Below are 12,665 nucleotides of genomic sequence, written 5' to 3' on the forward strand. Positions count from 1 at the left end.
CACAGCCTTGATGCTTTGCTTCACGGCCATAGCAGGAATTATTCTCCCTGTCGCATTTGAATGGGGCTGTGCTGAACCCTGCTCTACAGCCGCACACAATGGGGTTGATTTACTAAAGGCAAATAGACTGCACTTTGCAAAGTGCAGTTGCACTATGCAAGAGCAGTTGCTCCAAAGCTTAGTAAATGAGCAGATGATCTGCTGACTTCCATCATCCTATCATGTGCAAGCAAAAATGCAGTTTTTTTTTTGTTTTTTGTTTTTTTCCCTTGCATGTGATTGGGTACTCTTTGCAAAGTGAAGCTTTACCTCATTTACCAAGCTCTGGAGCAACTGCGCTTGCAGATGGAAACTGCACCTTGCAAAGTGCACAATCAACATGCCTTTAGTAAATCAAACCCAATGAATGCAGTACAGTAGTGCAGCATTTAAGGGGTTAAAACCTATCAAATGCTCTCTGGAGAACATTCTGAATACGGATTGCTCTTCAGAGAGCACTGCTAGTGCAAACAAGGTAAAAAAAAAAAGTGATCTTTCTTGGAACTATGGCAAAGTTTTTAAGTTGTATACATGATTTTTTTTTAGCATAATCAGTCTAAACGCACCTCTTTTTGGATCACCACCAATAATTGCACTCTATTGTCACAAAAACATGGTGGAAAGCAATACATTCTAAAATGCATTGTCTCCAAATCATGTGTCCTTATTCTGACCTTCAATAAATCTAGATTTAGAATATATTTCACTTGGCACTTTTCTTTTCTTTGGCCTTCTGTACACCAGAGGTTTAGATAAGACATAAGTTCCAGACAACTGTGAAGATGACCTAACACTAACAGCAGCCAGCTCTCAATGCCAATATCCCATTATGACCTCATACTCCTTGTATATTGTTGTTATCACCAGTTTGGTGGTCGAGACCTTGCTCCGGTAATGTGTTCTGGGGAAACAAATTACATCAGCACAAACAAGGAGCAGGTTCCATTAAAACGATATACCATCTTTACTTATCTAATACAATTATTATCGTAAATTAAGTTATCCTATTGAGTTTCTGAGGAATAAGGAACACCAACATAATAAATATGTTTTCCTACTATGTATATAATCTGTTTTGTTAAATTACATTATGGAGATCAGAGTGGAACAGGAACATTGCTAAGATCAAAACAGATAGCGTATCTATAGCTTTGGATGCTATAAAGTGAATACCTGGTTTAATGAGACTACATAGGAATAAATAATTTGATTTGTATTAGAAATGAGAGGACAGGTTATCAAGTCTTGTGTTTCTATGAATTTTGAGGACTGGCAGAGGGTGCTGAAATTAAATTAGTTAATTAGGTAATTGCTGTGAATATGATATAAGATTTTGATGGAACTACTGAAAGAGTAATGAACTTGGTTAAAGCTCAACTCTGGGAACTATGTGTGCCCTCTGAGAGGAACCCCTCCCTCTTGAGGCCCATGCCATCATTATGTTGTGTTTTTTCTCAAGATGGAACCTCTGTTAGATTAGAGTTAGGGACCACACTTCACAAAGACATAGGGAAGAGGCAGTATGTTTGTTTGAAAATGTATGCAAGGAAAACCTTTGTTTTAGTTCCTTTGGTGCTGTCTCTATTAATCACCCAACAAAAATCCATCCCAATCCAATCAACTTTTCCCCAATTGGGTTCGGCACATTTTTACAAGCCATGGTAGGGGAGGGGCCTATGAACATCTGGCTGGATTGTCATTTTTTTTTTATGTCCCATGCAGGGATGGACTGGCCATCAGGACTACCGGGAGTTTCCCGGTGGGCCGATGGCTCGGGGGTCCGGTTTCAGCGGCCGCCTATTGCATCGGAGGTCCGCGGCGATCTACCCGTCAATCGCCGACAGCTGGCGCCTGACGGGTAGATCGAGATTTTGCCAGTATGCAGAGTAGTGCAGGAAGCGTCTGTGATAGGTTCTCTCTCATGTCACGCTGCTCCCCCGCGGCCCCTCCTCTCTTCTCATCCATCCCCATTTGCTTATGACATCATTTGGGATGGACGAGAAGAGAGGAGGGGCCACCGGGGAGCAGCGTGACATGAGAGAGAACTTGTTACGGACGCTTCCTGCGCTACTCTGCATGCTGGTTAGTAAACAATGTGCCCCATAATGTGCCATGTGCCCCATTATGTGCCCCATAATGTGCCCTGATGTGCCCCATAATGTGCCATGTGCCCTGATGTGCCCCGAGCCCTGATGTGCCCCAATGTGCCCTAATGTTTCATGTGCCCCATGCCCCGATAAGCCCCATGCCCTGATGTGCTATGTGCCCTGATGTGCCCTAATGTGCCATGTGCCCCATGCCCTGATGTGCCATGTGCCCTGATGTGCCCTTTGCCCTGATGTGCCCTGTGCCCTGATGTGCTATGTGCCCTGTGGTGTCCCCCGTTCCCTGATGTGCTATGTGCGCTGATGTGCCCCATGCCCTAATGTGCTATGTGCCCTGATGTGCTATGTGCCCTGATGTGCCCCGTGCCCTGATGTGTCCCGTGCCCTGATGTGCCATGTGCCCTGATGTGCCCCGTGCCCTGATGTGCCCCGTGCCCTGATGTGCCCCGTGCCCTGATGTGCCCTGTGCCCTGATGTGCCCCATGCCCTGATGTGCCCCATGCCCTGATGTACTATATGCCCTGATGTGCCCCAAGCCCTAATGTGCTATGTGCCCTGATGTGCTATGTGCCCTGATGTGCTATGTGCCCTGTGCCTTGATGTGCCCCGTGCCCTGATGTGCCCCGTGCCCTGATGTGCCCCGTGCCCTGATGTGCCCCGTGCCCTGATGTACCCTGATGTGCCCCGATGTACTATGTGCCCTGATGTGCCCCGTACCTTGATGTGCTATGTGCCCTGATGTGCCCCGTGCCCTGATGTACTTTGTGCCCTGATGTGCTATGTGTCCTGATGTGCTATGTGCCCTGATGTGCTATGTGCCCTGATGTGCCCCATGCCCTAATGTTCTATGTGCCCTGATGTGCTATGTGCCCTGTGCCCTGATGTGCTATGTGCCCTGATGTGCCCCATTCCCTGATGTACTATGTGTCCTGATGTGCCCTGTGCCCTGATGTACCCTGATGTGCCCCGATGTGCTATGTGCCCTGATGTGCCCCGTACCCTGATGTGCTATGTGCCCTGATGTGCCCCGTGCCCTGATGTGCCCCGTGCCCTGATGTGCCCCGTGCCCTGATGTGCCCCATGCCCTAATGTGCTATGTGCCTTGATGTGCTATGTGCCCTGATGTGCTATATGCCCTGATGTGCCCCATGCCCTAATGTGCTATGTGCCCTGTGCCCTGATGTGCTATGTGCCCTGATGTGCTATGTGCCCTGATGTGCCCCATTCCCTGATGTACTATGTGCCCTGATGTGCCCTGTGCCCTGATATGCTATGTGCCCTGATGTGCCCCGTGCCCTGATGTGCCCCATGCCCTAATGTGCTATGTGCCCTGATGTGATATGTGCCCTGTTCCCTGATGTGCTATGTGCCCTGATGTGCTATGTGCCCTGATGTGCCCTGATGTGCTATGTGCCCTGATGTGCCCCATGCCCTGATGTGCTATGTGCCCTGATGTGCCCCGTGCCCTGATGTGCCCCGTGCCCTGATGTGCTATGTGCCCTGATGTGCTATGTGCCCTGATGTGCCCCATGCCCTAATGTGCTATGTTCCCTGATGCGCTATGTGCCCTGTGCCCTGATGTGCTATGTGCCCTGATGTGCTATGTGCCCTGATGTGCCCTAATATGCCCCGTGCCCTGATGTGCCCCATGCCATGATGTGCTATGTGCCCTGTGCCCTGATGTGGCCCGTGCCCTGATGTGCTATGTGCCCTCATGTGCCATGTGCCCTGATGTGCCCCATGCCCTGATGTACTATATGCCCTGATGTGCCCCATGCCCTAATGTGCTATGTGCCCTGATGTGCTATGTGCCCCGTGCCCTAATGTGCTATGTGCCCTGATGTGCCCCGTGCCCTGATGTGCTATGTGCCCTGATGTGCTATGTGCCCCGTGCCCTGATGTACACCATTTGTGCCTGTCAAATGCAGCCACTTTTGCCCATCAAATTCAGCCACTTGTGCTCATTATATGCAACAACTTGTGCCCATCATATGCAGCCACTTGTGCCCATCATATGCAGCCACTTGTGCCCATCATATGCAGCCAAGCGTTAGGCATCCAATAGGATCGCCTGGCACTTTGGCCAATCAGGAGACAGGTCTCACTGACCTGCCTGTTGATTGGCAGGGAGGAACGTTAGTGTGAAAATAGCGAAAATTCATTTGCTATGCCACACAACAGGGTGGGATCGGGACGCCCCGAACCCACCCTATTTTGAAGCCTATTAGAGCCTCTGGCTCTAATCATGTGCTTCAAAATACATCCCCCCCCCCCCCGCTTTATTCCTGCCATAGTATTTCATGTGTCTGGCGTCCTGAAAATCGGGACGGCGGCGGAGGTGTCGGGGGGGGGGGGCAGCGCCCACATTGCACGGGCCGCCACTGATCTGAAACATTTAAGTTAAAAAAAACCCTTAAAACTCATAGCAGGAAAAAAAAAAGACATGTTCTTTTTTAAGACCAACTCCAGCCCCCAACTTCCCCTTCCCCCAATTCCTTCTCCCTAACACCTAAACTGTAATTATTTTCATAGTTGCAGGTGTCTTCCAAGAAGTCATGTGATCAGCATGGTCCTTTTCTTCTAATCCAACATCACACAGTGAGTGGTCTTCAATGTGCACAGAATGGCACAAACCTTGTGACATCCGAGTACTGTCCTATACACTGAAAGCCCAGGCTGAGCAATGTCCAAGGGGTGTGTCATTGATAGTCTGAGCTTACATAAAAGGATTGAATGATGCTGGGCATCCTTAAAGAAGTGCGGTAGAGATTAGGGTCGAATGAGGATTCAAAGAGCAAAGTCTGGGCTTGCATAAAAGGGGTTAAGTCATGCTGTGCATCATTAAATCAAGAAGTGGGGTAGAGGTCATGATTGAAGAAGGATGCAAAGAGCAGCACTGGATGGTGGAGAAAGAAAGTAGTGCATATTTTACTTTTTTACCTTTACCTTTTACCACACCGAGAAATACGAGTTACAAAATGGTGAAGTTGGGCCTTTAACAAGACAGATCAACACATTTATCATCAGCTTTGTACAGGATGCTTGGGAGTATAGAAATTGTGTGTTTTTTACCATGGCATTGTGAGGTGTGTCAGAACAAGATGGCACGTATCTCTGCCCTAAAAGATCTGACCCCCTGCCAACATTAGTGCCTGGCTACTATGCAATTACACATAGAGGACTAGGGATGAGCCGAACACCCCCCTGTTCGGTTCGCACCAGAACATGCGAACAGGAAAAAAGTTCGTTCGAACATGCGAACACCGTTAAAGTCTATGGGACACGAACATGAATAATCAAAAGTGCTAATTTTAAAGGCTAATATGCAAGTTATTGTCATAAAAAGTGTTTGGGGACCTGGGTCCTGCCCCAGGGGACATGGATCAATGCAAAAAAAAGTTTGAAAAACGGACGTTTTTTCAGGAGCAGTGATTTTAATAATGCTTAAAGTCAAACAATAAAAGTGTAATATCCCTTTAAATTTCGTACCTGGGGGGTGTCTATAGTATGCCTGTAAAGGGGCGCATGTTTCCTGTGTTTAGAACAGTCTGACAGCAAAATGACATTTTGAAGGAAAAAACTCATTTAAAACTACCCGCGGCTATTGCATTGCCGACAATACACATAGAAGTTCATTGATAAAAACGGCGTGGGAATTCCCCAAAGGGGAACCCCGAACCAAAATTAAAAAAAAAAAAATGACGTGGGAGTCCCCATAAATTCCATACCAGGCCCTTCAGGTCTGGTATGGATATTAAGGGGAACCCCGGCCAAAATTAAAAAAAAAAAATGACGTGGGGTTCCCCCTAAATTCCATACCAGACCCTTCAGGTCTGGTATGGATTTTAAGAGGAACCCCGCGCCAAAAAAAAAAAAAAAAAAACGGCGTGGGGTCCCCCCAAAAATCCATACCAGACCCTTATCCGAGCACGCAACCTGGCAGGCCGCAGGAAAAGAGGGGGGGACGAGAGTGCGGCCCCCCCCCTCCTGAACCGTACCAGGCCACATGCCCTCAACATTGGGAGGGTGCTTTGGGGTAGCCCCCCAAAACACCTTGTCCCCATGTTGATGAGGACAAGGGCCTCATCCCCACAACCCTGGCCGGTGGTTGTGGGGGTCTGCGGGCGGGGGGCTTATCGGAATCTGGAAGCCCCCTTTAACAAGGGGACCCCCAGATCCCGGCCCCCCCCTGTGTGAAATGGTAAGGGGGTACAAAAGTACCCCTACCATTTCACTAAAAAACTGTCAAAAATGTTAAAAATGACAAGAGACAGTTTTTGACAATTCCTTTATTTAAATACTTCTTCTTTCTTCTATCTTCCTTCATCTTCTGGTTCTTCTGGTTCTTCTGGTTCTTCCTAAGGCGTTCTCGTCCAGCATCTCCTCCGCGGCGTCTTCTATCTTCTTCTCCTCGGGCCGCTCCGCACCCATGGCATGGGGGGAGGCTCCCGCTCTTCTTTTCATCTTCTTCATCTTCTTCTCTTCTTCTTTTCTTCTCTTCTTCTCTTCTTCTCTTCTTCTCTTCTTCTCTTCTTCTCTTCTTCTCTTCTTCTCTTCTTCTCTTCTTCTCTTCTTCTCTTCTTCTCTTCTTCTCTTCTTCTCTTCTTCTCTTCTTCTCTTCTTCTCTTCTTCTCTTCTTCTCTTCTTCTCTTCTTCATTTTCTTCTCCGGGCCGCTCCGCACCCATGCTGGCATGGAGGGAGGCTCCCATTGTGTGACGGCGCTCCTCGTCTGACAGTTCTTAAATAATGGGGGGCGGGGCCACCCGGTGACCCCGCCCCCCTCTGACGCACGGGACATGACGGGACTTCCCTGTGGCATTCCCCGTGACGTCACAGGGAAGTCCCGTCATGTTCCGTGCGTCAGAGGGGGGCGGGGTCACCGGGTGGCCCCGCCCCCCGTTATTTAAGAACTGTCAGACGAGGAGCGCAGTCACACAGCGGGAGCCTCCCTCCATGCCAGCATGGGTGCGGAGCGGCCCGGAGAAGAAAATGAAGAAGAGAAGAAAAGAAGAAGAGAAGAAGAGAAGAAGATGAAGAAGAAGAGAAGAGCGGGAGCCTCCCCCCATGCCATGGGTGCGGAGCGGCCCGAGGAGAAGAAGATAGAAGACGCCGCGGAGGAGATGCTGGATGAGAACGCCGGAGGAAGAACCAGAAGAGCCAGAAGAACCAGAAGAACCAGAAGATGAAGGAAGATAGAAGAAAGAAGAAGTATTTAAATAAAGGAATTGTCAAAAACTGTCTCTTGTCATTTTTAACATTTTTGACAGTTTTTTAGTGAAATGGTAGGGGTACTTTTGTACCCCCTTACCATTTCACACAGGGGGGGGCCGGGATCTGGGGGTCCCCTTGTTAAAGGGGGCTTCCAGATTCCGATAAGCCCCCCGCCCGCAGACCCCCACAACCACCGGCCAGGGTTGTGGGGATGAGGCCCTTGTCCTCATCAACATGGGGACAAGGTGTTTTGGGGGCTACCCCAAAGCACTCTCCCAATGTTGAGGGCATGTGGCCTGGTACGGTTCAGGAGGGGGGGCGCACTCTCGTCCCCCCCTCTTTTCCTGCGGCCTGCCAGGTTGCGTGCTCGGATAAGGGTCTGGTATGGATTTTTGGGGGGACCCCACGCCGTTTTTTTTTTTTTTTTGGCGCGGGGTTCCCCTTAAAATCCATACCAGACCTGAAGGGTCTGGTATGGAATTTAGGGGGAACCCCACGTCATTTTTTTTTTTAAATTTTGGCTGGGGTTCTCCTTAATATCCATATCAGACTTGAAGGGCCTGGTATGGAATTTAGGGGGACTCCCACGTCATTTTTTTTTTTTAATTTTGGTTCGGGGTTCCCCTTTGGGGAATTCCCATGCCGTTTTTATCAATGAACTTCTATGTGTATTGTCGGCAATGCAATAGCAGCGGGTAGTTTTAAATGAGTTTTTTCCTTCAAAATGTCATTTTGCTGTCAGACTGTTCTAAACACAGGAAACATGCGTCCCTTTACAGGCATACTATAGACACCCCCCAGGTACGAAATTTAAAGGGATATTACGCTTTTATTGTTTGACTTTAAGCATTATTAAAATCACTGCTCCTGAAAAAACGGCCGTTTTTAAAACTTTTTTTTACATTGATCCATGTCCCCTGGGGCAGGACCTGGGTCCCCAAACACTTTTTATGACAATAACTTGCATAATAGCCTTTAAAATTAGCACTTTTGATTTCTCCCATAGACTTTTAAAGGGTGTTCCGCAGCATTCGAATTTGCCGCGAACACCCCAAATTGTTCGCTGTTCGGCGAACTTGCGAACAGCCAATGTTCGAGTCGAACATGAGTTCCACTCGAACTCGAAGCTCATCCCTATAGAGGACATAGAGGGCCACAGCAGGCGTGAAAACATTAGGATCAAGAGCATAACAGAGGCCACAGCAGGTTCAGACCCGCAGACAACACACTTTCTGCCTTGTTCAATGACATATTAGGGAAGCAACCTACAGATCCACTGGAGCTTGGCAGGATCCACAGTCTCAGCTATGCGCTCCCCATCCCAAAGGAAGCCGTGGGATGTTCTTTACAGGGTTCATTTGTTCTCAATTGAAGAAGACGTCATAAAAAGAGACTAGCCAAGGGGCCCAATAGATGTTGATGGAGCAACCATTCAGATTCTGCCAGGCCTGTGCAGCCAAACCCTATACAAGCGACATCTTCTGAAACCATTGTTAGATCTTTTACATCTTTTAACATTTAAATTGATCTACCCCTTTTTCCTTCACTTCTAAAAGTTGAACTCTGGTCCCTACTCCAAAATCCCTCTCCACTGTCGAATTTGTTTTGATTTTGCATGTGAAGAAATCCAACTTCCTGAGTGGCTGGAGCTTCTAGAGGACCCACAAGCCATCCATCGGGACATGTCAGAATCTACTATTAGTACAAGGACTGTTTGTCTCCAAATGTATCCTTTTGCTTGCAAGTGAACACCTTGGTTCCTTACGTTCCTCCTCCATTTGTCTAAACAAGCTATGTTTTCCCTGTTCTTCAGCTATGCCTAGGTAGCTTTTTTTAACAAAGTACACTGACTCCAGCAACTTAACATTCCTGACTAGTTCCACCTGGAGGCATTATTCCTTGTAACACCAGAACAGGAGACTGTTACAGGCTTTTTACTCTTAAGTCTGCAGCTCCTCCAGAGTTACCATGGGTCTTGGCAGCTTCTCTGATTAATGGTCTCATTGCCCAGCCTGTTGGTTTAGGTGGACAGGCATGTTTTGGTAGTATTTTGCAGTTGTACCATACTCTTTACATGGAAATGCTATTTCCCACCACCCCTTCTTGGTGTTTCATCACTCCACTCCACATTCAGTGTTCTCCCACCTCACCAATTTTACACTGACATGTTCTCCCACTTCCTCTCATCAAATTTCTCAACACACTCCCTCGGCACCAGCCCAGAGAACTTGGTAAAGCAGCATCTACACATCTCTGCTCCACCACAGACCCTTTTCAGTGGTTCCCCCATCCTACCTCCTCTTCTGAACCATTTTTCACTCCCACCACTCTCCTCCCTCTACACACCTTCACTCCACTTCCCACCAAACCCTACTCTCACCCTTTTTCAGTGTTCCCACAACCACTTTGCCCTTCCTCCTACCCTGCAGCCCTTTTTGGTGTTCCCCCTACCCACTTACGGACACACTTCACCAGCTGCGCTCAAGTAGGGTTGCCACATCATCCCTTTAATCCAGGACACACATTAATTACACAGGTTCTGTGGCTGATTAAGGTGGTAATTAAACTCACTTGGTGCCTTATCTGCATTAATTCAGCCTCAGAACCTGTTTAATTAATATGTGTCCTGGATTAAAGGGATGATGTGGCAATCCTACGCTCAAGTCCTTTAAATGGTCTTTCAAGAGGGGCCTTTTTGGTCTGGAAATTAATTTTATGGCAACCCCTCTCAACGCCAAGTCTAAAGGGTTTCTGTCCAGGGTCAAATTTTACACTTCAGAGGGGGGCAGAGATGCTTTAAAGCATGTGTGCAATTTTACGCTGGGGTATTCATTTCTCCCACTTCCCCTCCTCTTCAAATTTCCCAACCAGCTCCCTCTCTACTCATGCACGGTCATTGACACCGTCCCAAGTTTGGCCCCAGAGGCCTCGGTATGGCAGCATCTAAATTCCTGCCCCTTCGTTGGTCAAGTCTAGATGTAAAAGTGCTGCTAGATGGTCTAGGGAAATTTTAGTAGACCAGTAGGACCCATAGGAATGGGATGAAAGGGAAAACAGCATAACCAACACACATGCTGACATACAGATGCACCAGAAAGGAGAGCTGTGAAAATATGAATTCAGAGACTACAACCAAGCCAGGGGTTCCATGGTGTAATGGTTAGCACTCTGGACTTTGAATCCAGCGATCCGAGTTCAAATCTCGGTGGAACCTTACATTTGAGGCTATCCATGCATTTCTACTGCTTCGCTTATCAAGTTGTGTGTTACTACCACAAAGGCCACTGAGACAAGCAGCTGCTGATAACGTGAATGCTGGTCAAGCTAGTGACCATGGCTAACTTGTAACATAGGCTCTGCAAATCACTATCCATATATGAATTCAGAGACCACAAGCAAACCAGGGGTTATGTGGTGTATTGGTTAGCAATCTGGAATTTGATTCCAGTAATCTGAGTTCAAATCTCAGTGGAACTTTACCTTTTGAGACTATCTATGCATTTCTACTGCTTCGCTTATCAAGTTGTGTGTTACTGCCACAAAGGCCACTGAGACAAGCAGCTGCTGATAACGTAGATGCTGGTCAAGCTAGTGACCATGGCTAACTCGTAACACTCTTCCTTAACCCCACCACCTCTTCTCCCTCAATCCCTCTCTCATTTGGAGAAAAGCACTATAAATGAAGAATAGGAGAACTTTCTATTAGAAGTGGTGTCTAAGGAGTTAGATTTACCAAATCCATTGACCTCTACTGCCTCTTCTCCCCCACTCTTCCTGAACCCTATTTTAAGGTTCCCCCACCTACCCACCCACCACACTGCTCTTCTCCCCCACCTACCCACCCACCACACTGCTCTTCTCCCCAAACCTCTTTTTGGAGTTTCCCTACCCACCTATGCTCAACAGTGCATGGATAGTCTCAAAAAAATATTTTATAGTGTCCACCACACAACTTCACTTGCCCTTCTTAACAGTCTCTTCTCCCATCAGTAATCCATCACTACCCTTGTTGCCTACCATTCAGCTCCCCTTACCCAACTCATGCCACCCACTAGGCTAGATAGGGGACCCAATCTCCCTTCTTTTTTAACCCAGTCAACTCAATACATTGCCACCACGCCACAGCAGGGATTTGAACTCACAACCTCATGTTAACATATCAGTCACTTTACCAATTACACCACCACTGGAGGCACTTGCAAAAGCTCTTAAAAAAACAGGGCAATATCAGGCATAATAACCGTATACTCTACAAAGAAATTTTAATAACCCCCACTGCACTCTTCCTGAACCCTTTATCAGTGTTCCCCCAACTACCTCCTCTTCCCCCCCACTCTTCCTAAACTCTACCGCCTCTTCTCCGCCACGCTCTCTGAACCCTATTTCAGGGTTCCCCACCCACCGCACTGCTCTTCTCCTTAAACCTCTTCTTGGTGTTTCCCTACCCACCTATGCTCCACTTACCCCCCCCCTCTTCCTGAACCCCTTTACAGTGCTCCTCCACCTACCTCCTTTTTCCCCCTTCTCTTCCTAAACCCCACATCCCTGCTCCCCTCCCCCACTTTTCCTGAACCGTGTTTCGGTGTTCCCCTTACCCACCTAGGTTCCACTTCCCCCCACTCTTCCTGAACCCTATTTCGGTGTTCTCCCATTCATCTCCCTACTCCCCGGACCAGGTTTCTGTCCAGGGTCAAATTTTACACTTCAGAGGGGGGCAGAGATGCTTTAAAGCATGGGTGCAATTTTACGCTGGGGTATTCATTTCTCCCACTTCCCCTCCTCTTCAAATTTCCCAACCAGCTCCCCCTCTACTCCTGCACGGTCATTGACACTGTCCCAAGTTTGTCCCCAGAGGCCTCGGTATGGCAGCGTCTAAGTTCCTGCCTCTTCGTTGGTCAAGTCTAGATGTAAAAGTGCTGCTAGATGGTCTAGGGCAGGGATATGCAATTGGCGGACCTCCAGCTGTTGCAAAACTACAAGTCCCATCATGCCTCTGCCTCGGGTGTCATGCTTGTGGCTGTCAGAGTCTTGCAATGCCTCATGGGACTTGTAGTTCTGCAACAGCTGGAGGTCCGCTAATTGCATATCCCTGGTCTAGGGAAATTTTAGTAGACCAGTAGGACCCATAGGAATGGGATGAAAGGGAAAACAGCTTAACCAACATGCATGCTGACATACAGATGCACCAGAAAGGAGATTTGTGAAAATATGAATTCAGAGACCACAGCCAAGCCAGGGGTTCCATGGTGTAATGGTGAGCACTCTGGACTTTGAATCCAGCAATCCGAGTTCAAGTCTCGGTGGAACCT

At 48.0% G+C, this 12,665-nt stretch overlaps 2 non-coding genes across 2 annotated transcripts; both read left to right on the top strand.

Annotated features, from left to right (window-relative positions):
• The first annotated feature begins 10,498 nt into the window (after positions 1-10,498).
• TRNAQ-UUG (transfer RNA glutamine (anticodon UUG)) lies at positions 10,499-10,570 on the top strand. Its single transcript has one exon. It is a non-coding gene; the product is annotated as a tRNA-Gln (tRNA).
• Positions 10,571-12,593: 2,023 nt separating this feature from the next.
• Positions 12,594-12,665, top strand: TRNAQ-UUG (transfer RNA glutamine (anticodon UUG)). The gene has a single exon. It is a non-coding gene; the product is annotated as a tRNA-Gln (tRNA).

Source organism: Aquarana catesbeiana, linkage group LG04 (assembly GCF_042186555.1).
Source record: "Aquarana catesbeiana isolate 2022-GZ linkage group LG04, ASM4218655v1, whole genome shotgun sequence".
Lineage (NCBI taxonomy): Eukaryota > Metazoa > Chordata > Amphibia > Anura > Ranidae > Aquarana > Aquarana catesbeiana.